This window comes from Pan troglodytes, chromosome 12 (genome assembly GCF_028858775.2).
Source record: "Pan troglodytes isolate AG18354 chromosome 12, NHGRI_mPanTro3-v2.0_pri, whole genome shotgun sequence".
NCBI classification, from domain to species: domain Eukaryota; kingdom Metazoa; phylum Chordata; class Mammalia; order Primates; family Hominidae; genus Pan; species Pan troglodytes.
The window spans coordinates 24,657,196-24,679,715 of NC_072410.2; the positions used below are offsets into that span (position 1 = coordinate 24,657,196).

At 46.9% G+C, this 22,520-nt stretch overlaps 1 protein-coding gene across 22 annotated transcripts in view; it reads right to left on the minus strand.

Moving 5' to 3' along the window:
* The window catches only part of INPP4A (inositol polyphosphate-4-phosphatase type I A), a 146,485-nt gene that overhangs the window by 94,227 nt on the left and 29,738 nt on the right, over nt 1-22,520 (minus strand). The gene's annotated exons all lie outside the window — the stretch shown is intronic.

Here is a 22,520-nt window from a genome sequence, read left to right on the forward strand (position 1 = left end):
CCTGCTAAGAGTAGGGTGGAAAAGAGCTTCCATCAAGCACTTCCCAGTGATAATTTCACTGAGTGCTCAGAGCCACATGTGAAACCCAGTGTCAGAGAGGGAAAAGCAACCAGCTCAAGGTCATAAAGCAGATAGCAGTAGAACCAGGACACTCCAACCCCAGATTATAAACTCCAGGCCCCAAGCTTCTTCCTCACTTTACAGCTGTTTCCTTAATTTGCATTTCCCTGATGATTAGTGATGTTGAGCATTTCTTCCTATACCTGTTGGCCATTTGCATGTCTTCTTTTGGGAAATGTCTATTCAGGTCTTTTGCCCATTTTTAAATTGGATTGTTTCCTGAAATTGAGTTGTTTGAGTTCCTTTTACGTTTCTGATATTAACCCCTTGTCTAATGTATAGTTTGCAAATATTTTCTTCAATCCTGCAGTTTGTCTTTTCACTTTGTTGTTTCCTTTGCTGTGCAGAAGCTTTTTAGCTTAATGTAATGCCATTTTTCTATTTTTGCTTTTGTTGCCTGTGCTTTTGAGATCTTATTCAAAAAGCCTTGCCCGTACCAATGTCCTGAAGCGCCTCACCTATGTTTTCTTCAGCAGTTTCATAGTGTCAGTTCTCATATTTAAGTATTTAATTGATTTTGAGTTAATTTTTGTATATGGTAAGAAATAAGGGTCTAATTTCATTCTTCTGTACGTGGATATCCCATTTTCTCAACAGCATTTATTGGAGACTATGAGCCAAAAATGTAATTCTAAGCCCCTCAAGCAACTGAACTGGACCCCTCCTCTTGGCGAAGAGCATTTCAAAGTAAACCTGAATATCTAGTTAAGGCTATGATGGGAAGAGGAGGTTGGACATGTCTCATTTATACCCTCCTCCCTTTGAAATTTAGGCACAATTGACCAGCATTAACATTAAAACAGAGGCCTTAAGACTGATAAAACAGAGATCTTAAGACTGACTCTCTGCAGTAATAAGACACCAGATTCCAGCCTGACTCCAGTACAGCATCACATGACAGATAGCAGGCCCTGAAAGAAATCAAAATATTTTACTCCAAAATATATTTATTTGACATACTATGAAGTAGCCCTGCAAAGCTGTCTCTTGTGGGGAAAAATCTACATTCTGTAGAGAATCCCCTTCCCTTTCCAGGTCTTTTTCCTGACCCGGGAGAGAATTAACTAAGAGTCTGGCACCATTTTAGGTCCTATAAGAGCTCTAAAGCCTACTACCTGGAAGCTGCATCTGCATGATAAAACCCTGGTCTCCACAACCCCTTATCTTAACCCAAACAATCCCTTCTATGATTCCAGGTCTTCAGGTAATAACTTAACACTTTCAACCGTCAATCAGAAAATCTTTGAATCCACCTATAAGCTGAAGTCCCATCATTTCAAGTTGTCCCGGACCAAACCAATATACATCTTACATGTACTGATTGATATCTTATGTCTCCTTAAAACATATAAAACTAAGTTGTAGCCTGACCACCTTGGGCACATGTTCTCAGGATCTCCTGGGGCTGGTCACTCATATTTGGCTCAGAATAAATCTCTTCAAATATTTTACAGAGTTTGACTCTTCACTGACAACACTGTCCTTTCCCCATTGCCTGTTCTTGGCATCTTTGTCAAAAATAAGTTGGCTACAAATGTATAAATTTATTTCTGGGCACCAGTAAGGTACTGGTATAAAAATAGACAGGTAGACCAGTGGAACAAATATAATAGCAGTTTTAAAGTCTTTGTTAAGCCCAACATCTGTGTCCTCTCCCAGGCAGATTCTGTTGCCTGCTTTTTTTCTGTCATACCCATTTTTCTGTCATTATTTCTTTGCATATCTTATAATTTTGTGTTGAAAATGACATCTTAGCTAAGATACTGTAGCAACTCTGGATACTACAAGCCCCTCTATCCCAGGGCTTGTTTTTGTTTGCTTATTTTTTCAATGACTTTGCTGGACTCCTGTGGTGAAGTATATTCCCCTCCCCACCCAACCTCTGATTTTGCTCCTCATGGGGGCACAGCCTTGAGTGAACACACATTCTCTCTGGGATGACAATCATTTTATCAGGGCTGTCTGTATCTTCCCTAATCTCTTTGTTAAGCTGTCTGCCTCTGGTGTTTTCATACCCAGCTGTTAGACCCCACTAATTGCTGCCTGATTGCTCTATTGTTTTTGACAACTGCCTAGGGCATAAATTGTTCTACATTTTATCTAATTAAGTGGAGACCTTTCACAGGGATAGTTTTTGATGTCAGCGTTTGAGGTTTGTTCTGACCCCAGACACTCTTTACTGTCTCTTTCCTGGTCTCTGGCCCAAGCTTTTGCCTATTGCTTATCGGCCTCTTATTAATTACCACCAAACTCTCCATTTTTTTTTTTTTTAGAACACCCTTAGGCTTGAACTTTCCCTACACTTTTATAAACAAAGTCAGTATCTTTCAGAGAGCTTCACAGCTTTCTGTTATTATAGCCTACCTCTCCTACTTGGGAAAATGTTGGAGTCACTGTTCTAGAGCTGGGCGCACAGACTGTGTCCCACTTCTCTCGGAGTGACACTTCCACTTTATGAACAGGGTGCTGGATGGGGGCAGTAGCCTTTGCTCTTCTTGGCTTGATTCTCCAAGGATGGAACCTCTGCCCTACAAACTAGCTGGACTGACAAAGGGCAACTGGGGACCCATTATTCTCAGCCTCAGGTAGAACCTCTGCCCTATGAGTAGGGGCTAGCCACATTCTCCTGGAATTTAGCCTCTGCAACATGCAGCCTTGCTGGAGGTAGGGGGATGCTGATAGCCTGCCCTCCTGGGGAGATACCATAGCCCTTGATGGGAACTTAGGGGAAAGGGAACCCAGTCTTCTTGGTCACTCTTGATAGCTTCTCTCATGCTGAGCTGGGCAGCGGATGGGAAAAGAGAAGGAAGGAGCAGGTTCTGGCTCAAGTGCCACAGACATCTGCTATTCTTACTGAGATCTAGCAGATTTTCTTGAATAAATGTTTCTTCATTTGCTGTATGCCCTTAGGACATACGGCAAATTTCCAAGTTTGGTTGTTTTCTTAAAATAATTTTTATCAGTTATTGTTTCACTGAGCAACAAGTCCACACAGCCCCTAACACCACCATTCCAGAAGTGAATCCCAATAAAATTTAATCTTAATTTCTTTATTCTTAATCAACAAAACGTTATACTCAAAGTTCCTTCCTGCTTAATATCCCATGTTAGGGAAGCTGGCATTAACCTGGTGAATATGAACTCTACACTCCATGTAGAGTTCTGCCTCCCCAGATAGAATTAAACCGTGCTTTTAAAAAGACATTATTTTGGGGCTGAGGCTGTAATCCCAGCACTTTGGGAAGCCAAGGCAGGCAGATTGCTTGAGCTCATAAGTTTAAGACCAGCCTGGGCAACATAGCGAAACCCTGTCTCTACAAAAAAATACAAAAATTAGCCAGGCGTGGAGGTGCACACCTGTAGTCCCAGCTACTTGGGAGGCTGAAGTGAGTGGATCTCGAGCCTGGGAGGTTGAGGCTGCAGCATGGATGACAGAGGGAAACCCTGTCTCAAAAAAAAAAAAAAAAAAAAATAGAAATAGAAAAATAACAGTCACCCAGACATATATCCTGATTAGTAAATAAGCTGAAAATAAGAGGAAAACTTAGTATCATGAGAGGTGTGTGATCATCAGTCACCAGGAAGTCAGGGTAGGCAGACAAGCCACATCTCCCTCGAAGTAGCTCCCTGGACACGTAAGGGGCTCAGTTCCCACTCACAACCAACATCCAAAAAAAGGGCTCACCCTTTCCAAAAAACACAGGGCTCAGGGAACCCAGCATAGGGGCAAAGGGAGTCACCAACATGTTCTTGGAAGTCCCCAAGTGTTGTCCAATCTTCAAGGACAGAAGACTGTTCTCAGAATCCAAATTAAGGAGGAAATGTGACGCCACCAGCCAACCACGTCCACCTGATGGGCAGCTGGTGGAGGGTCTTTCAGGCTGAAGCTCCAGGATAAAACCATTGCCCATAATATCAGGGGAGAAAACAGAGACACTGGCTCCAATGCTGGCTCTGTCATGTAGGAGGTGTTGCAGAACTGAACTGGACTCCAGGACCCCTCCAGCCCCAGGCTCCTTGTCTATTAAATGGGAATTCTCAATAGCCTGCAAGATCCAAAGTCAGTACTTGGCAAACCATAGCTGCTATCACTCTGGACAGGAGTCCTGGCTAGGCTCTGTTTTCCCAGTGAGTCCTTCAGATATCAAACTGATACCAGACAGTCCAAGAGTTATGCTTCCTGTACAGGCCCCATGGGCACCCTTTCTAGAGCCGGCTCCTGCTTTCACCTCCCCCTGGGACCTGAGTGTGCTCGCCTTCATGATCACACCAATCCAGTCATCCCTAAAGGGCTCCCAGGTCTCTAGAGCCCCGCTCTCTCACCCCTTTGAGATCTCCTCCTAGCCAGCTGAAAGCAGGATCAATTCTATGAGTAAGACAGGAATGAGTAAAGGCCTAATGCATTGGCCCTCCCACGGGTAGCACATCAATAGAGCCAACCCCTTCAGACAAGAGAGATGTTATAGTAGGAAAATCTCTAGCAGCAGCTCCTGGCCAGTGAGATACAACTTGGGTAGAAATTTCATAAAAAGCAAACCATGCTAGGAGAAAATTTTTCTATCATGTACTACAGACAGTCCCCAACTTACAAGAGTTCAATGATTTTTCGACTTTAGGATGGTGTGAAATCCACTCAGTATGCTTCTCAACTTACAATGGTGTTACATCCCAAAAAACCTATCATAAGACCAAAACATCAGAAGTAAAAAATGCAGTTGTCGGTGGCTCACACCGGTAATCCCAGCAGTTTGGGAGGCTGAGGCGTGCGGATCACTTGAGGTCAGTGTTCGAGATCAGCCTGGCCAATATGGTGAAACCCCATCACTACTGAAAATACAAAAATTAGCTGGGCATGGTGGTTCATGCCTATAATCCTAGCTATTCAAGAGGCTGAGGCATGAGAATCACTTGAGCCCAGGGGGCAGAGGCTGCAGTGAGCTGAGATCGCGCCACTGTACTCTAGCCCGGGTGACAGAGCAAGATTCTGTCTCAAAAAAAAAATGCACTTGTGACATATGATATTTTGAACTTATGAGTTTGTGGGATGCAGCCCCATCGTTAAGTCGAGGAGCATGTGTATATTCTTCCCTGATTTTAAAGACAATTCTGAACTAGAGAATCACAACACAGTTAAAATGCTGTACAGATCCAACCCTGCCCATGACTGTGTGCCCCTAAGGGTCATTTCCCTGCGCTCCATTGTCTGCTCATCTCTGATATGGGGACGAAAATGAACACGACTCAGGTAGGTGACTGTGTACAAAGTGCCTTCTCTTGGGATGCACAGGACTGCAGATCTTATTAAACGCACCTGGCTTGCTGCACCTTTTCAGTTTTCACACTATTCACTGTGATGGGCTCATCTTCCTCACTTGCCACAAGGTAATCAGCTTTCAAGTTTCCTGTCAAGGGAAACGTGCGGCTTCTTCCTGGCTGGAGGCCTGGAAACCACATCATCCAGACGAGAGCATGAGTAAATGCTTTAAAAAGAAGAGCCAATGGTGAGGGCCTGGGGGTGTAAATGGGGACTCAGGGCACTCAGCTGACTTTCTGCTCCCCAGGCCCTACGTGGCGCTGCGTCCAGGATGGCTGCTCATGAGACCCTCGGGTCAGGGAGCAGCATGCTTTCAGGGAAGTGGTTGCTGAAAATAGAAACTTTAATCCAAACAGAAAAATGTGCCATCTGACTATGTTACTACCCACGATGTGAAAATCCTAAGGAAGTGCACAAAGCTCCTCCTCTGCCCCCTTTTTGGAAATACAATTTGTTTTTGATTAACTGGGTCTCTGCTGCAAGCCAACATAGGCAGAACTTGTTGTTCCTACTATTGTCTGTCTGACCCAGTTTGGGTTTTGAATTTTTTTCTCTGTCAACATTTAAAAAAGTAACCTCATTTTATTTTTTTCTACTGTAATTTTTAAAATTAAAATGCTATCATTAAAATGTTTATTTTCTTTGGAAAGGGTTTTCGTTTTGTTTTCAAAGCAGAAAGAGTCCAGATGTTGTAAAATAATAATTTTGGAAAACAAACAAAAGCCCCTCATGACTTGTTATGACAGTCAAAAGACTGATTAAACTCAAGCTGTTGTTTGGCCGGAGGCAGGCAGAGGATCTCCATCCCCGCCAGCTGCAGGTGACTGTTGGAGATTCTGGCCTCATCTACTCGGAGGCCCAGGCGTCACACAGGTGGGTGGCAATTCTAGGGCAAGATGTGGAGTCCTAGTTTCAAACAGAACAAGAGAGGAAGGAAAGTATCTCCACGAGGACAATAAAGGGGTCAGGACTAAACCAGGTCGCAAATACCTCTGGATTATGTCACATATGAACCAGTGAAGTGTCAAACTCCCTCACCTGAAACCCCGGGTTCCATCTCCATATATAACCATGATACCACAGGTGCAGGGACTTGAGGTACCTCTGTGAGGCCCAATGGAGGAGACCGCTGAGGGATGGACACAGCTCCTCCCACAGGGCACCTTCGTCTTCACACAAGATGCCTTTCTCCAGGGCCAAGGGCTGTTTCTGAAACCACCTTCTCCTCCTCTGCTTGTAGAGATTCCCATGTGATATGCAGCATGCTCAGAAAAAGGAAACCGGATGAGACACCCAGCCCTTCAAGTGATGCCCAATTTTCTGGGATGCTCGCTGTTGCTGTGTCCAGCCTGCTCTGTCCCCGGTCTTCTCCATCTCAGCAATGGCACTGCCATTCTCCAAGTAAGCGGCCATGCCAAACACATGGAGTCTTCCTGCTTCCTGTCAGTCCCTCCCTCCCTCATGCCCAAGCCATCTACAAGACTTAGAGGCACACCCAGACCCGGAGTACCTCTCACCATGGTCACAGCCCCAACCTCAGTGCCAGCCACTACACCTTAAGAGGTTACAAGGAGTTCTGCATTAGCTCCATCACCCTAGGCCCTTCTAAACTGTCCTCCTCACTCCACAAGCACTTGGATCCTACAGGGATGTCAATCCCATATGGAAGGAGAAGAAAAGGCAGATAGAATCTTGCAGCTGCATAGGGTGGGGGGTGGGGGGGTATATAAACCCTATGTGTAATTCCACGTGATTCAAGGACAAAAACTCAGATCAAATAGTTAAAGGTGCCCTACTTCGTCTCCCTCCCAGAAACAAATTACCTCTCCATAGTTACAGACTAGAGAAAACATTTCTGTGCACCCTCTCCAGAAGAAGAGGAAGCAGAGTTTGCTATGCCAAAGAGGAAGCATTAAGGCCAAATTTCCCCTCAGAATGGGACTGTCATAGTAGAGGGGACCTCAGGGGTCCATCACAGAGGTTCAGAATCTCCAAGATAAAAAGACCCTATACTGCTTGGTACCAATGTTATCGACAGACGGTGTGTAAATGACAGCCCCCACTTGGTGCCTCAGCATCCCAGGGCCCCTCTGAGTCATCTGACATGACAGGGAATCTCTGCTTCCCAACATCAAGGGACAGGGACAGGTTCAAGCCAGGGCTGGGTGTTGGCATATCCCTCCACTCTGCAGCCTTGTCAGTTTTATCCACTAAGGCCATCCAGGAGATGATGCCAAAACCCCTCTTGGCCTGGCCCTAATGACACTCCTAAGGCCCAGTCCTGTATTTCCAAGTTACCCAGTCACCCGCCCCTGAATTCCTGGTATCCACTGAGACCCAAGACCACATTCCCTTCAGAACTGGCTCCTCCTGATTTCTCTCCCTTCCAGGTACCACCATTCTTGGGAGCTCAGATGTATCTGACACCTCTTTCCAACCATCAACCAAACTGGTCAGTCACTGAGTTCTGTCCCCTCTTTGAGACTCTCTGCTTTTGTCACCCTCTTTTTCACTATTCCCATCATCACCCCACAGAGCTAAGGCAACAGGCTCCAAACCAGCCTCCTAGTAAGGCTGACACCCAACAAACTACACCATTTACACACACACACACACACACACACACACACACACACACAGTGCATGTACTCAAAAGCAAGAATCCAAAGTCCTTAGGTTGCATTGTGAGGCTTCCATTCAGTCCTCTGTGCTTGAAGCTTTCACAACACTCCCTACCCCACCCCCTCCAGCCCGCAGGAACCAGTACCAACCCAGTCTCCTGGTCCTTTCCCTGAACTTCAGTCTCAAGCAATTCCCCTCTCCAAGGAGCTCCCACTTGCTTCCTGTCTACATAGCTTCTCGTGTGTCCAAAATATTTTCCCCTCTGGTTTTTTCCTCTGGTTAGGTTTTACTGCTTTTGACCTAGAGCCACTACAGGACTCAGAGAGGAACTAGCAGAACTCATTCATTCAAGATCTTTTTACTGCATCTCCACCATGAGCTGGTGAGAGGGTGAGTGACTTCAGAGTGAGTGCCTGTGCATAAAGACATCACCGTGACAGAGACAATTTCGGGTACAGAACTCCGAATGAGGTGCACAACAGGTCTGCAACTAGAAAACTGTGTGGGTAAAGCCCAAGAAGGAAACACAGAACTGGCAAATGGAGAGAAATCCTCAGGTAGTTCTTGCTGCCACTGCCATTTGGATGCTTTGCTTTTGCTCAGCTGAGTACACATAAATTGAGATTACAATAACTTTAGCCACTTGGCACCCATATCTTGATTTCTAAGACTACACTCCAATAAAAGGGATGAGGGTTCTGTGGAGAAATGGGTGATTCTAGGGCTAGGACAGGAGATACACAAGATGAGCCTGGAGTATCTTGCAGTGCCAATAAGGAAGTACTCAAAAATCAAACAACCCACAATAACGGAGGTATGTCAGAGGAACACGAGCTAACTGAAAGAGCCCCCAGTGGCCAAAGCTGGAACAATCTGAGCAACACAATGAATACCCTAGTACTGGATTACATAAAAGTTGATCATATGGATTGGGTTATTCCTGTCATATCCAACTAAAACAGAATCAAGAAGCCAAGCAGGGACAGAGCACCCTGGGCACGTAACACTGCCACAGGAAGGTAATTCTCCGCAAGTCCAGCTGCTGAAACTGCCTATTGTGACCTGAAACCAGTTTTATCTAATAGCTACTGAAACAAGCTGCTGTGAGTCTAAGAATAGTTTTACACTCACCAATCAGAGCTTGCCAGCTCCTCGAAACATTACTAGTACCAATGAACTGTCTCTCAAAACAATGGGTAACATTTCTGCTTTTTATAAAACCTCCAACCTTCTTTGTTCTTCAGACATACGGAAGACCATCCAGTCTGTGTATATGCCCAGAACTGCAATTCTTGCTTCCCAAATAAAACAGAGAATTGTCTCTATATTTGACTCAACTTTGACAATTATAACCCAAACAACAACAACAACAAAAAAACCATGAGTCCATATTGATATAAATGACTAAATAAATAAGACAGGCCAGGCATGGTGGCTCACGCCTGAAACCCAGCACTTTGGGAGGCTAAGGCAGGCTAATTGCTTGAGCCCAAGAGTTTGAGACCAGTGTAGGCAACATAGCAAGACCTTGTCTCAAAAAAATAAATAAATAAGATAAAATAAAAATTGATTCTGTCTCTAAACACTGTTGAGGTCATCAAAAACAAGGAAATTCTGAGAAACTCACAACCACAAGAAGCCTAGGGAGATATGACAAATACACATAACATGGTATCCTGGATAGAATCCCAGAACAGAAAAAGACAATTAGGTTAAAAACTAGGGAAATGTGAATAAAACATGGAATTTGGTGAATAATGTATCAATTTTGGTTACAATTAACACACTACAATGTACCATGGTGATTAACATGTTAACAACAGCCTGGCAGGAGGTATCATATGGGAGAACTTCAGGCACTCTTTGCAACTTTTCTGTATATCTAAAACTATTCTAAAATTTAAAAGTTTATTTAAGAAGCAACCTTAGCTCTGAATCAACTAGTCTTTGCTTTTTTCCCCTTTTTTCTTTTAAGAGCAAGGATGGTAAGCCACATTTTACATCTCCACAGTACTTAGCTATCCCTGGCCTCTGTAGGCGCCAATCACTGCACATTTGTGGGCTGGCATTTGCTTCTAGACTCAGCCTTGCCCACCCCTGTCACTGGCAGAGGCCACTGTGCAGCATTCCAGGTCAGGGCCCACAGATTCCTCCCACATCAGCTCCCTCCAGGCTGAGGCCATGAGAGGAGTACCATCAGACACCCAAGAGGCGGTTAGTGTTTGTAGACCCCTCTCTGCCTTGCCTTTTATGTAATCTGGCCTTCTAAGAATTAATTTTACTCCTGGACTCCTTCTGATGTAACCTGTATGCAAAAATCCAGCCCCACACCCTAAAAGCTCTTTGATCTGAACCAGGTGTTCCTCACCCCAGACCTCAGGCCCTGTGGGCAACTGAGGAACTTCTGCCAGAACAGGAACCCCTGGGGTTCCACGCCTTTTTAGGCCATTTCAGATGCATCGCTGCTTTGGGGACAGGGAGGGTCAGGAAGGTGTGGAAAAGTGAAGTCTCATCTTTCAGAAGATAACCAAGAGCAAGGAAAGGAGAAAGACAGAGGAAGCAAAGCAAACAGAGAGGACAGGGAAGCACAGGCCTAGACAAGGAGGAGGATTTTCCTAACTTCCTAGACTTTTGGGACCCCAGAGAGTTCACAGCAGCTCTGCTGCTTCATACAGCATCACCAGCATATATCTGATTCTTACATTACAATATTTGTGCCTTCCATAGAAATGGGCCCAATTAATGAGTGAGACTCCAGGAAAGAGCATCAATCAGTCAACACAATTACAGTACCCCATGAAGTATCCAGAAAAAAAGCTAGAAATCCAACTTTCCATTATAGAGAGGAGAAACCTCTTCCCAGAGACCCAAGGAAGCAGTAGCCTGTGCCCTACTGTGTGGGACTCTGGCAAATCTCCCACTGAAGGTCCTGACTCAAAACTTTCAAGCAGGCCTGACTCTAGTTTAACCTTTTCATCTGGAGGCCCCCTCCCCTTATTTTAACAAGCAGTAAAGAAGAGTGTCTGGAAATCACAGCAACTCTTTCAATAAAACTTAATGTTTATGAAGAAAAATACTCAATTTAAGCGGTTAGCAACCAGCAATATTTTAGTACTTTAGACAAGATATTTCAAATAGATGTCTATTTTCTCAGTCACAGATTCACCTCAAGAAAGTTTTGTATTATAAAAACAAAACTCTGTAACCATTCCAAGGGTGATGAATCAAAAAAGTTCCCACACATCTCATTTAAAAATCAAAATACTTGCAAATATTTAAATACCTACACCCTGAAATCAACAAAATAAAGGAACTCTCAGCTGGGTTCTCACCACCAGAAGAGTTGCATTAGTGTTCCTGAAGCGAGAGTGAGCCCTGAGCCTCGGAGGGACAACCAGACACCTGCGCCCAGCCCTAGGGGCTTTCAAGAAATCTGACTGTGGCCAACCTAGGGCAGTAAGCTGGATATGTTAAAAAGAAAGATGATTGCCATAGTTCTCTTACTGCAGGCTTGGAAAATATAGAGAGGGAAACCCCACCCCCCACAGATACCTTAACTAAAATCAGTTCTGACTTGGATATTCTACACAGATAAGATCAGCAAGTACACAAGATTTGGCATCCTGCCTTTTCACCTGAATCTTAGACTGTGAACCTTAGACTGTGCATATTTCACGCTGCAACCAGACCGCATGATTATAACAGGTTTTTATTTCAGTCTAAAATATTTCTTACAAAGAAGTAACATTTCTTCAGCTCTTCAGCAGCCACGGGCCTGCAAGCAGCAAGGACCCTGCATGATCAGGATGGTCTCCATTACCACAAAAGCTGAGGTCACACTCATTTAGATCCCAACCGCCCCGCCAAGCAGATGTGCGGAGCTGGAGTTTACTCAGCTACCAGGACACACACACACTCTGTTCGCTTCAAGAGGCCAGCCAAGTGAGAGAAAAGCCACTGATTGGAAGACTGAAGCCACTACTCTTGGTGGGATCTCAGACAAGGATGCTCACTGCAGCATTACCTGTACCATAAAGGATTTTATACCATAAATTGAAAGATTAAATAGCAGCCTACAAGCCTGTCAGGGAAATGGTAAATAATGGCTCCGTCATATGTGAAATACCATATAGACATTTGAAATGGAAATCAGTTTTATGACAACTTGACAAGCGAAAAAGTCAGATTCTAAGTAAGATCTACCAATATAAAGACATAGAAGCACTCACGCAGAGTGGGAGAGAGGAAAAGAACACGTATAAAAATGTTAAGCACTGGGAGATGGACACATCATGCTTTTCTGGTTTTCTTCCTCTAGACTATGTTTTACTAAACCCTTTACAGTAAGTATGCAAAATTTTAATAACTGGGGAACTGTACCATCCTTGGGTTGTTTAGTGCCTCTCTGGGGCTGAATTCCTCTCAGCTGGAAGGGCTCTCCTTCCACAGGCTGCCTCGAATCCCTCACACCCTCTCAGGGCCCTGTGCATGGTTTCCCACCCCAGTCACGTGACTGCATTCTGGACTTTGAGCTCATCAGGAAAGTAACTGGGGCTTGGTCTTCCCTGACTGCAGGATCATGGGAAACAAAGATACAGTGAGCCTGACAGGGAGGAGAGGGAACCAGAACAGGCCACACAGGAGGAACGGAGATGGGAGTTCATAAGGCTTGTGGGCAACTAGGGGGAGTGGGCAGCCTCGGGAATGACCATGGGAGAGGAAGCTGAAGGCTAGCGGCTCAGTAACAACAGACTCATCCCTGCAGACAGAGTCATCAGAAGGTGATGGGACCTCAGAGACCTCTGGGGCCAGGGGTAACATGGAGTGATGCAGGGGAGGGACAGGAGTGGAGGGGATGGTAGTCACCGGTCAAAGCGAAAGAGATTCCAAGCCCACCTCTGGAGAGAGACAGGACATGCAGAGAAAGGACCTCACTCCATTTAGAGGCCTCTGGCTCTTCTGGGAGAACCAGCCATCTTTCGGTTACGTGAAGAGATGGGGTGTGGGCAGGGGCATCTGCAAGGAGGGATGGGGGTGCAGGAGCTTCTTTATGCAAAGGTGGAGGCTCAGGCAAGAGGGTGGAGAGGAAGACCGGACTTCACTAGACTGACTACAGATGCAGTCCATCTGTTGGGTACAGCCAATGTGCAACCTTGGCTAGCCACACAGAAGAGGGTCTCCTTCTCAACCATCCATGGGAGCAGAGTAGCCAGCAGGAAGGTGGGGTAGGGCCAGGAAGAGAAAGGACTGAGAGCTGGACCACGCTGCTATGTTTAGGCAGGGCTCAGAAGTAATACTAATGATGAGGTGTTTGAGGCATGGACCACAGGGATGTTCAGTGTAGGGTGAACCTGCCTGAAGGAAGCCAACTCTGCAACAAAGATGGACACAGACTAGCCTGCCCTTCCCACTGGCAGTGGCGACAGATCCCACATGCAGCAAGACATTAGAAAGACAAGACCGGGGGGGGAACATGATCCATCAGGACTTGGCCCCACAGCAGCCCCACCTTGCACTTGACCATCTCTGCCCCGCCTGGGGAAGCCCTGCAGCCACAAGCCCAGTTTCAAGAAATACCTGTTTCTGACCACAAGCATCACAAGAGTGAAACTAAGCAATGCTTGCTTCCTGTCTCCTAGCACGAAAACTAGTAGGACTGACTGGGTCACAAAACACAAAGAATTCGATGAATGGAAAAAATGAAAAGCAAATTTGGGGTAATGGTAACCTAGAGAGAAGGTGGGAAGGCATATGTAGTTTCAAGTGTATTGGTCATGAAAATGTCTAAAGCTGAGTTGCGATTCACTGTATTGTTATTCCTATCATTTTTCACATAAAGGACTGCCTAATAAACATTTTATTATTATAGAGTACATGCCAAAATCATTATTAGCACAGGTTGAGTATCCCTTATCTGAAATGCTTGACACCAGAAGTGGTTAGGGTTTGGAATTTTTTAAAGATTTTGAAATATTTGCATTATATACTTACAGATTCAGCATACCTAATCCAAAAATCTGAAATCCAAAATGCTCCAATAAGCATTTCCTCTGAAGGTCATGTCAGTGCTAAAAAAGTGTCAGGTTTGGAAGTACTTCAAATTTTGGATTTTCAGATCAGGGGTGTTCAACCTCTATTATGCTTTCACTTATTTTCAAAAAAGCAATGTAAGTATAATTTTTTCAAGTGTAAGCTTAGATCAAAAGCTTTGCATTTCTCTTAAATGCAAGAGTACACATATATCTTTTTGCATCACATCCCAGGGTTGTTCAGAGGCTCATCCCTGGATGTCAACCACACTTGCCTACTGTCAGCACTGACTGGCTGGTCGCTGGCCTCCCTGTGACAGGCCCACTGGGGAGACACCTCCATTCTGGCAGGTGTGACAAGTGGAGGGGCCATTGCACAGAGGCCCACAGTTGCCCCTCTCTGCTTTCCAGGACAGCCAGTTGCACCTGCCTCTAAGTGCCCACCTTTCTGTTGGCTGCTTTCGTTTTTAATCCCACTCTTCTTCAGACTGCCCTCCTTGCAGGGCCCCATATTCTGAACCAGGTGCAACCAATCCTAACATCCCTTGAGGCCCTGCTCTGACTGGTGCCAATAAGCTAAACCACAGCTGGCCAAGACAGGAAAAGTGATTTAACCTGCTGTCCCTCTAGGATGGGATTTTACACAGATCTCCAGAGTCTCAGCCCAATAATGTGGGAACCACAGGTGTAAAGGCAAAGAGAAAAAAGCAGGATACAGAAAACCTTTTACAGCAAGGTGGCCCAATAGGGTCCCTCACATCACCTGCTGTGCCACTTTAACGTGGCTTCTGCTTAAATTTCAAGTTTAAAAAATTATATTTATTTTAGAGACAGGATCTTACTCTGTCAACTAAACTGGTCTCAAACTCCTTGCTTCAAGTGATCCTCCCACTGCAGCTTCCCAAAAAACTGGGATTACAGGTGTGAGCCTAAACTTGGAGCTTTTAAAGTACACAGTGTTGAGTTGTTAAGCCAGGACAAGACATCAAACAATCCAACTCCAACATGGCAAACTCGTAATGAAGGGAGAAGGAGAGGCAAAGGTGCTGCTGAGAAAACCTTTCACTAGAGAACGGAAAGCCCAGCCAGAGGTGGTGCGTGGACAGGGAGCACCCTGAAGATCAGCAAGCTAGCTGACACTCAAGGCCAGGTGAGCAACACATTTACAGGCTGTCACAGCCTCCCTGTCTTCCTGGGATTCTGCAAAACACAATTCCACAGGGAGGACAAGCACTTAGAATTCTCCCCTGGTACAAAGCCTGCTTGCTCACATTGGATCACTTGGAAACATAATAAATCCTTCCTTCCCCATTAATCTGTTACTGAGGCTCAATGTGATATAATCATTTTATACAGAGAATTCTGTCACTGAATCTTTATATCTAAAACCACTTCAGATAGCTAAAACATACGCCAGCCTTAAGCCAAATGCAGCTCCCTAAAGAAACCAGCACCCCGAAGAGACCACAGGATTATCCAAGAGCCACAGGCAACCAGAATAAAACTGGAGGAGCGAGGGTTCTGGCTGCCAAGAGTGGCCGATTTATGCGTGCCAAGGGACCAAGCCCCCACTGGTATAGGAAATGTGTGCCATTTCTTTCCCCCCAGGGAATTTTCAGAGGAAGACATCCTTGCTCCACACAGGATCACACCAGGTCCACATTCCTCCAAGTCTCCTGTTCACTTCCTGGCCTCTCTGTGGGGTGAGGGATTACAATGGGCAGCAGGTGGTGACACCCTCCACCTTGAGATGGACGTGTCAGATGCAGGAACAGTTCACAGTGCTCTGATTAAATTATGTTTTGTTAGGACACCCCCTCCCCAGTGTTGGCACTGAAAGGTAACTAGCAGAAGAACTTGAAGCACACCTGTGTAACTCAAGGTCAGTCCCCAGGTGCTGCTTTGCTCTCTTTGGGCCTCAGTTTCCTAAACTGCACACTGGTAATGCACAGCCTGCAGCCTGAGAAGCATGTGAGAATGGAGCACGTGCAGCACCACAACTCCTTCCTGGGGCTGGAAGGGTCCAGAGTGTGCGATGCCCTGCCCCCCACTCACCCTCCACAGGCCAGCACAGGGGGAGTTTGGCTGCGGAGACGGACACACGCGCCCTGGGGCTGCAGCTGGCAAGAAGACAGGCTAGTGGAAGATTCAGTGCTCTCCAGTCTGAGGCTGCTAGCAATGCAAGGGACTGGAGATGGGCACATTCTGCCTGGCAAGGGATGGGGGCCAGGAGTGAGGGACCATGTGTGCAAATGCACAGGAGCTAGCTGGCCACCTCAGTCATTTACTCCTTCAGTGCACAGAGGGTCACCAAGGCCTGGGGCCAAGTGAGAGGACAGACACCCATAGGAGAAAGAGCCCAGACTCAGCCCTTGATGCCCAGAATGTCAGTGCAGGGGAACCACAGTCAGTGATGATATTCCTAACACAGGTAAAATGACGACAGTCCTTTCTACAGCAAAAAGCTGCTCTGTGTCATGAGAGCATATGATAGGGCACCAGATAAAAATCTGGTAAGTCACTCCACCTCTCTCTGAGCATCCCTTCCCTCCTCTGCAAAATGGAAATGAATAATAATTACCTCATCAGGTAGCTGGGGATTAATAAACTGATCCTAGACAGACATCTGGCCCAATGCCCAGCATATGGTAAATGCTCAGTGAGCCAACCTCTCAGGGCTGAGTTCCCCACCCACCCAAGACAGTCAGAACCAGGAGCCCCTGGCAAGGCTCCACCCAATGCCCTACAGAAACAGAAAAAAGCTTTAGTTTCAGCAGAGGCTGAGAAGGCAGGCCTCTGGGGCTGGCAGGGAGGGTGTCAGCCAGAGGCTCCGTGTCTAGCGGGCAGCAGAGGAGGTGCTGGCAAGGACAGCAAGCTGGCTGGAAGCCCTGACTGCAGGAAACAGACCTCAAGCAGCACTCCCTGGGGGCAGGACCCTGCCATTCTGCGCTGTTTGGGGGCAGTTTCTAAAGCCTTAAGAAAATAGCTTCCTGTCTCAGGCTTTCTAGGAAGTCACAAACTAGGTGTCTGGGAGGCAGTTTTAGATAAGTGCACAGCCCAAGGGAGAGCTGACCCCTGTACCAGACAGAGACCCTGACGGAAGGGACAGCCCAGGGCCAGGCACAAAGGGCTCCAGCTCAATCGAAGTTGGTCAAACAGGGACAAAGGAGACAGTTTTCTTCAAGGACAGGAAGAAATCTGTTGCTATCCTGTGTACCCCGAATTCCATTTGCAACCATTATTTGTTTCAGAAAAGCTGGTGCGTGTCAGATGTTTTATCTATGAGACAATGATTTCCCAGCACCTGACCACACTTTCTGTGTCACAGAAACTGTGGGCTGCAGGTTAAACGTGGGTTCTGTGCCTCCTGGCATACCTGGAAAGATCCTGATGCAGCCCACACTGTCAGTTCATAAATAGTAGGGTCAAAACTCTGTTTCCCATGGCTGGAGCAAGCTGCTTCAAACCAGCCATCCCCATGCAGAGATGCCACTGACTATGTATTTATCGCTAACTGGCTTCTAATTATGATAGAGCAGTCAGCGCCTGGCTTCTAAGACACCTTGCTCAACTCATCAAAGTAGGGTAGCCTCGGGATATCTCACGAAGCACACACAGGAGAAGTTCCCACCCAAGGCACAGCAGATACCCCCCATCAGCACCACTGCAGCCAAATGGGGACAGGAGCACCTCCCCACACTCCTAAAATTAGAAGTGCCACCAATTAGCACCAAAATAAGTAGCCTAGTTTGGGGAAGGTGATAAAAATCAGCGAATAATATCTTGAGTGGGGAGTGGAACAGGAACAAGCACTCTAGGGCAACTGGAAGTGTGGTCTGTGAACTGGCAGTAGCAGTACCACCCAGGAGCCGGGAGGAAGCGCCCGACCTATGAAGGCTGACTCCCTGTGGGTAGGGCCCAGTATCTGCATTGAACAAGTCTTCTAGGTGACTGCTAGGCATTCAAGTTGGAGTAGCTATCTCTAGCCTGCCATCTTCGAAAGATGCCTGAAGACTTACACAATTATTTCCAGTTAAGTCCTAACAATCTACAAAAAAACTGGACCTCTTTCTTTTCAAAAAACAGAAAAATAGCACCACCACAGAAAGTCATGGGTGCGGGCTGCATTCATGCTCAGCTAGAACTGAATGCAGAGTAAGTCAGGACAGAATGGGACAGACACATACCTGCAACCTTCTCGGAAATCCATCACACCCTTCTACCCTCACCCCCTCAACCTTCCTACTCCCATTCACCCTATTCTCCCCAGCTGGGGCAGGGACCCTCTTCACAGCCACACTGGTAACCATCAAAAAGGTCAAAAGAGATCACCATGATTTGTTGCAAAGAAAGTCGGGGGAGGGCGTGCCCAGAGTTAACTCCACTAACTAGGGATCAGGGGTGTGCTCTGCCACCCCTACCCCCACAGCCCTGCCTCTCCTTGACTCTAACAGCAGCGCAGGTCTGGTGGAGAGGCACTCAGCTGGACTGCAAGGCTGGCTCAGCTTCTCACACCCTGGACCTCAGATCGGCAGAGAAGCCATCCAGGAACAGAGCCTTGTAAAAGCTCCCAGGACTTGGAGGAGTCCTGGTCCCAAGTGACAGGAATCCTCCTCTCTGGTGGCCACCTCCCTCATCAGTCATGACGAGGCCTCCACCAAGAGCAGGGCCTGCCTGAGGCTGTGCTCCTGGGTGGGAGGGAGGACACTGTGACTTAAACACAGTGTGGCTGAGAAAGAAAAAGGAAACACCCGCAAATTAAAGTGTGCTCTATTTTAGCTTTAAACACACATCCCTCCCACCTACGGCAGTGTCCAAAATAGCACATCCTATTTTAGGGAGATCAGAGGCAGTTCCTCAATAGGCTACAAAATAGACCTGGAGTTTGGAGACCAGCACCGCCCAATAACAGAAGGTTGTAGGCCGCAGGGACTGCACTCGCACTGAATCCACCTCCCACTCCAGTCCCATTTTAAAGGCCAGAAGACCGAGGCCTCAAGAGCTAGCACGGCTGCTGGTGGTCCTCCTGACTCAAATTCTGCCCTCTCCATTTCCAATCCATGCCATGTGGCTCTCTTCCCACAGCAGGGCCCAGGCTGTCCACATTAGAGGGGCCCTTAGCCTCTCCTCCCTCATCCAACCGCTGTCTCCTGGGCAAGACCCACACAGGGCAGGGAGAGGTAAAAGGCAGGGTGAGATAGAGGGAGAAAGCCTCTGTTCATCAGACTCCTGGACTCTGGGTTGAACAAGGACAGTCACTAACGGAGGGACTGAGACAGTCATGGTCTTGTTCACTCACAAAGAGAGAGCAGTTCCTACAAGACCAACGTTGACAGTTCCTGGAGATACAGGGCAGGAGAGAGGCAATCAACAGCCAAAATGGCCCAAGACTCGCCGACATTGAGGCTCTGGTTCATCCTCTGTTGTTAGGCTGTGGTCTGGTAACACGGTGTCCAAGTATCTCGGAGAAAGGCTGTAAAGCTGCCCCTAGAATCTGGAAACGGGTCAGGAACAGTCACTCGCTCAGTACTAGGACTCCCATGGCCATGGTTTCCCCACCAGGCAGGAAGACCAAGCTGTACCACCACACCATTCAGGACAAAGAGCCAAGAAGCGTGCCTGAAGCAGGCAGCTCAGGGAGACGGGACGGCGGGGGAGCTGCACACAGCATGCTGTGCATGGCCCCAGAGCCAGACCATCCGGGCTCCAACCCCAGCTGCCGCTCACCCGCCAGGCTACACGTCCCCAGGGAGAACTCATTTCACCTTCTGCTCCTCAGTCTCCTGCTCCTGAAATGGGTGTTACAGAATCATCTACTTCATGGGGTTACTCCAAGAATCAGATGACTTAATCCCTCTAAATGTGCCCAGTGCACAAAAATGCTACTTAAGTATTTGCCACTATTACTACTACCACTCCTGCTAAGCCCATCTGACAATCAGATACCCCAGAGGCTCTTCTAGCCATCCAGAAACAGGGGGATGGAGGCACTCAGGCCATGCCGCTGGATCAAGGACAGCAAGGAAGGGGCTGTGAGTACCCAGAGAACAGGGAACACTTATAACGGCAAACAAGGCCTTGAAGAAGGTTAATTATATGTTAAAAGTACAAACTTAACCCGCTATCGTCACAGGCCAGGAAGAGAACGGGCTGGAGGGCCCCATGAGAATTTCTGGAAGACAGGAAGGGAGGCAAGGCTATCTTGGCCATTCTCAGGTGATGGTGAATGAGGCAAACCACTGTGGAAACCATGAGCGCAGAGGGAGGTGGGCCCTGCTGGACACGCTTCAGAATGCCCATCACTCCCCTCTGAGCCAGGAGAGGTCTCCAGGAGCGCCACCCCTCCCCCAAGCAGGGCTCCTCCCCACACACACCCCAGGGCTGGGTCCCAGCACCCCAGCTGAGAGCCTCCCTGACTGTGGCTGGAGACCAGATACCTAAAGGGGGCTTGGTGGAGGACAGCTCTTCCCCAGAGCGAGGGGCCCACCCTGGAGGAGAAAGTCCCTGCTCTGAGCTCCTGGGTGTGAACCCTCCTGAGGGACAGCAAACAGGGCCATTACTGCTCAAATGTGGAGCTTAGCATGTCTTAGTTTGACTGGGCATCCAGCCAGGCATTACTTTAATATATAACCCTAAAGCTTAGTCAAACTAGCACTGGCTTGTGTGTCCTGGCAACACCTGGCCCTAAAACTGGGAATCACCTAGCACCAAATAAGAGAAATTAAAATTCCAGGAACAATCGAAACTCAAATTTTAAAAGTTTCTACAATGTGAATCTTCATTATCCTATGTACCCATTCTAATTAAATTCTTCAAAAAGTTTTGGGATGGTAAAAACTTCATGTGGCAAGTCTGACTCATTAAGGAGAAAAACATAGGCAAAATCACATTGCAAAGACTTGTTACCACAAAGCTATTTGGAGTTGATTTCAGTAAAATTCTGCATCAAATCTGGATTACCTGTGGGTGGATTAAACATTTGTAGATTAGCTTTGATAAAAAAAATGAGAAGATAGTGCGTTTGTGGAAAAAAATTTAAAATAAAAACAACTATAACAGCATTCCACACTGTTATTTAAAATTACTGGCAGGCAAGATGGACACACAGGCCCCCCCCTGCCCCAGAGGCCCATCCCTGCCCACTATGGGTAGTACTGCTCCCCTCCTCCCAAAGCCCCCACCCCAGGTGAGAAAAGCAGGTAGAAGGGAGAGGGTGGCTGAACCCCAACCCTGCCCACACAGCCCAGCATGCCCCAGCAAACAGCAGGAGACTACAACCATTGTTGGTCATGCAATGTAATACTGACGCCTAAAGCAAAAAAACAAAGTATCTGTAAATGTTCAATGTCCTGCTAAATTTTACAAGTAATTTCAGCCAGATTAAATGTATTTTGCACTATATTCTGACTCCTTCTGTGTTACCCATAGTTTTGCTTTCCTCCAAGGCTTATGCTCCCTCTCCTACCTCATCTGTCATCCTGGTTGGTCAAGAGACAAATTTAAATAGCTGAGAAAGAAAGATGACCTCAGAACTTGAAACACCGCCCATGGGGTTTTAGAGGTCTCTCTTAATTTGTAAATCTAATGGGCTAATAACTCCCTGGCTTAAATCCCCTCTGTGGCTCTCGGCACACACAGAATGCAGCATGAAGTTACACCCAGGATGGATCTCATGGCCCTCCTCTGTCTCCCAAGCTTCCTAAGTACCACACTCACAAGCTGCTCCCGACAGCAAGTGCCCTCTCTATGCCTTTGCTCAGCTGTCCGCCCCACTTAAGAGTGCCCCTCCTGTTCTTGTCTGCTTGACAATTTGTACTCATGCTACATGACCAATTTAAACAGCAATTTCCCTGTGAAGTTTCACCCACTTCCAGACAGAAATAAATACCCTCTGCTTATTGTGACATGGCCCTTTCTGTTGCCACAAAGAAAAAAAACTTCTGATACAGTGTACACCCTTGTCTCCTGTAGCTCCTTAGGAGAAGGGCCTAAGTCATCTTTAACTCTTCATCTTTAACAAAGCTGAGCCACGGCAGGAGCCCCAAATAAGCTTTTATTAAGTGATTAATTAAAAATAACTTTTGTATCCCCCAGGGCCCCAGATGGGTTTGGTGCATAAGAAAACTTATTTGAAGATGTTTTTATCCATGAAATAGAATTTTTTAAAAAAACACCAACCTGTAACTATGAAATTCCTGCACCTCACTTAGGCTGATGCTGATGGCAATCTGCAAAGAGAGGCTGCCAAATGTCAGGGTGATGGCACCCAGGTGAGATGGGTCTGCTGCCTCCCAGGGCATCAAGGTACAACAAAGGCCCAGGGCTAGGGCCAGAAGCCTGGTTTGGGTCTTGTCTGTCACTCACCAAGCAGGAGGCCCCGGGCAGGCCATTCACCTGCTCTGGCTCTCCCCATAATGCCTGTGGGGTGAGCGGCC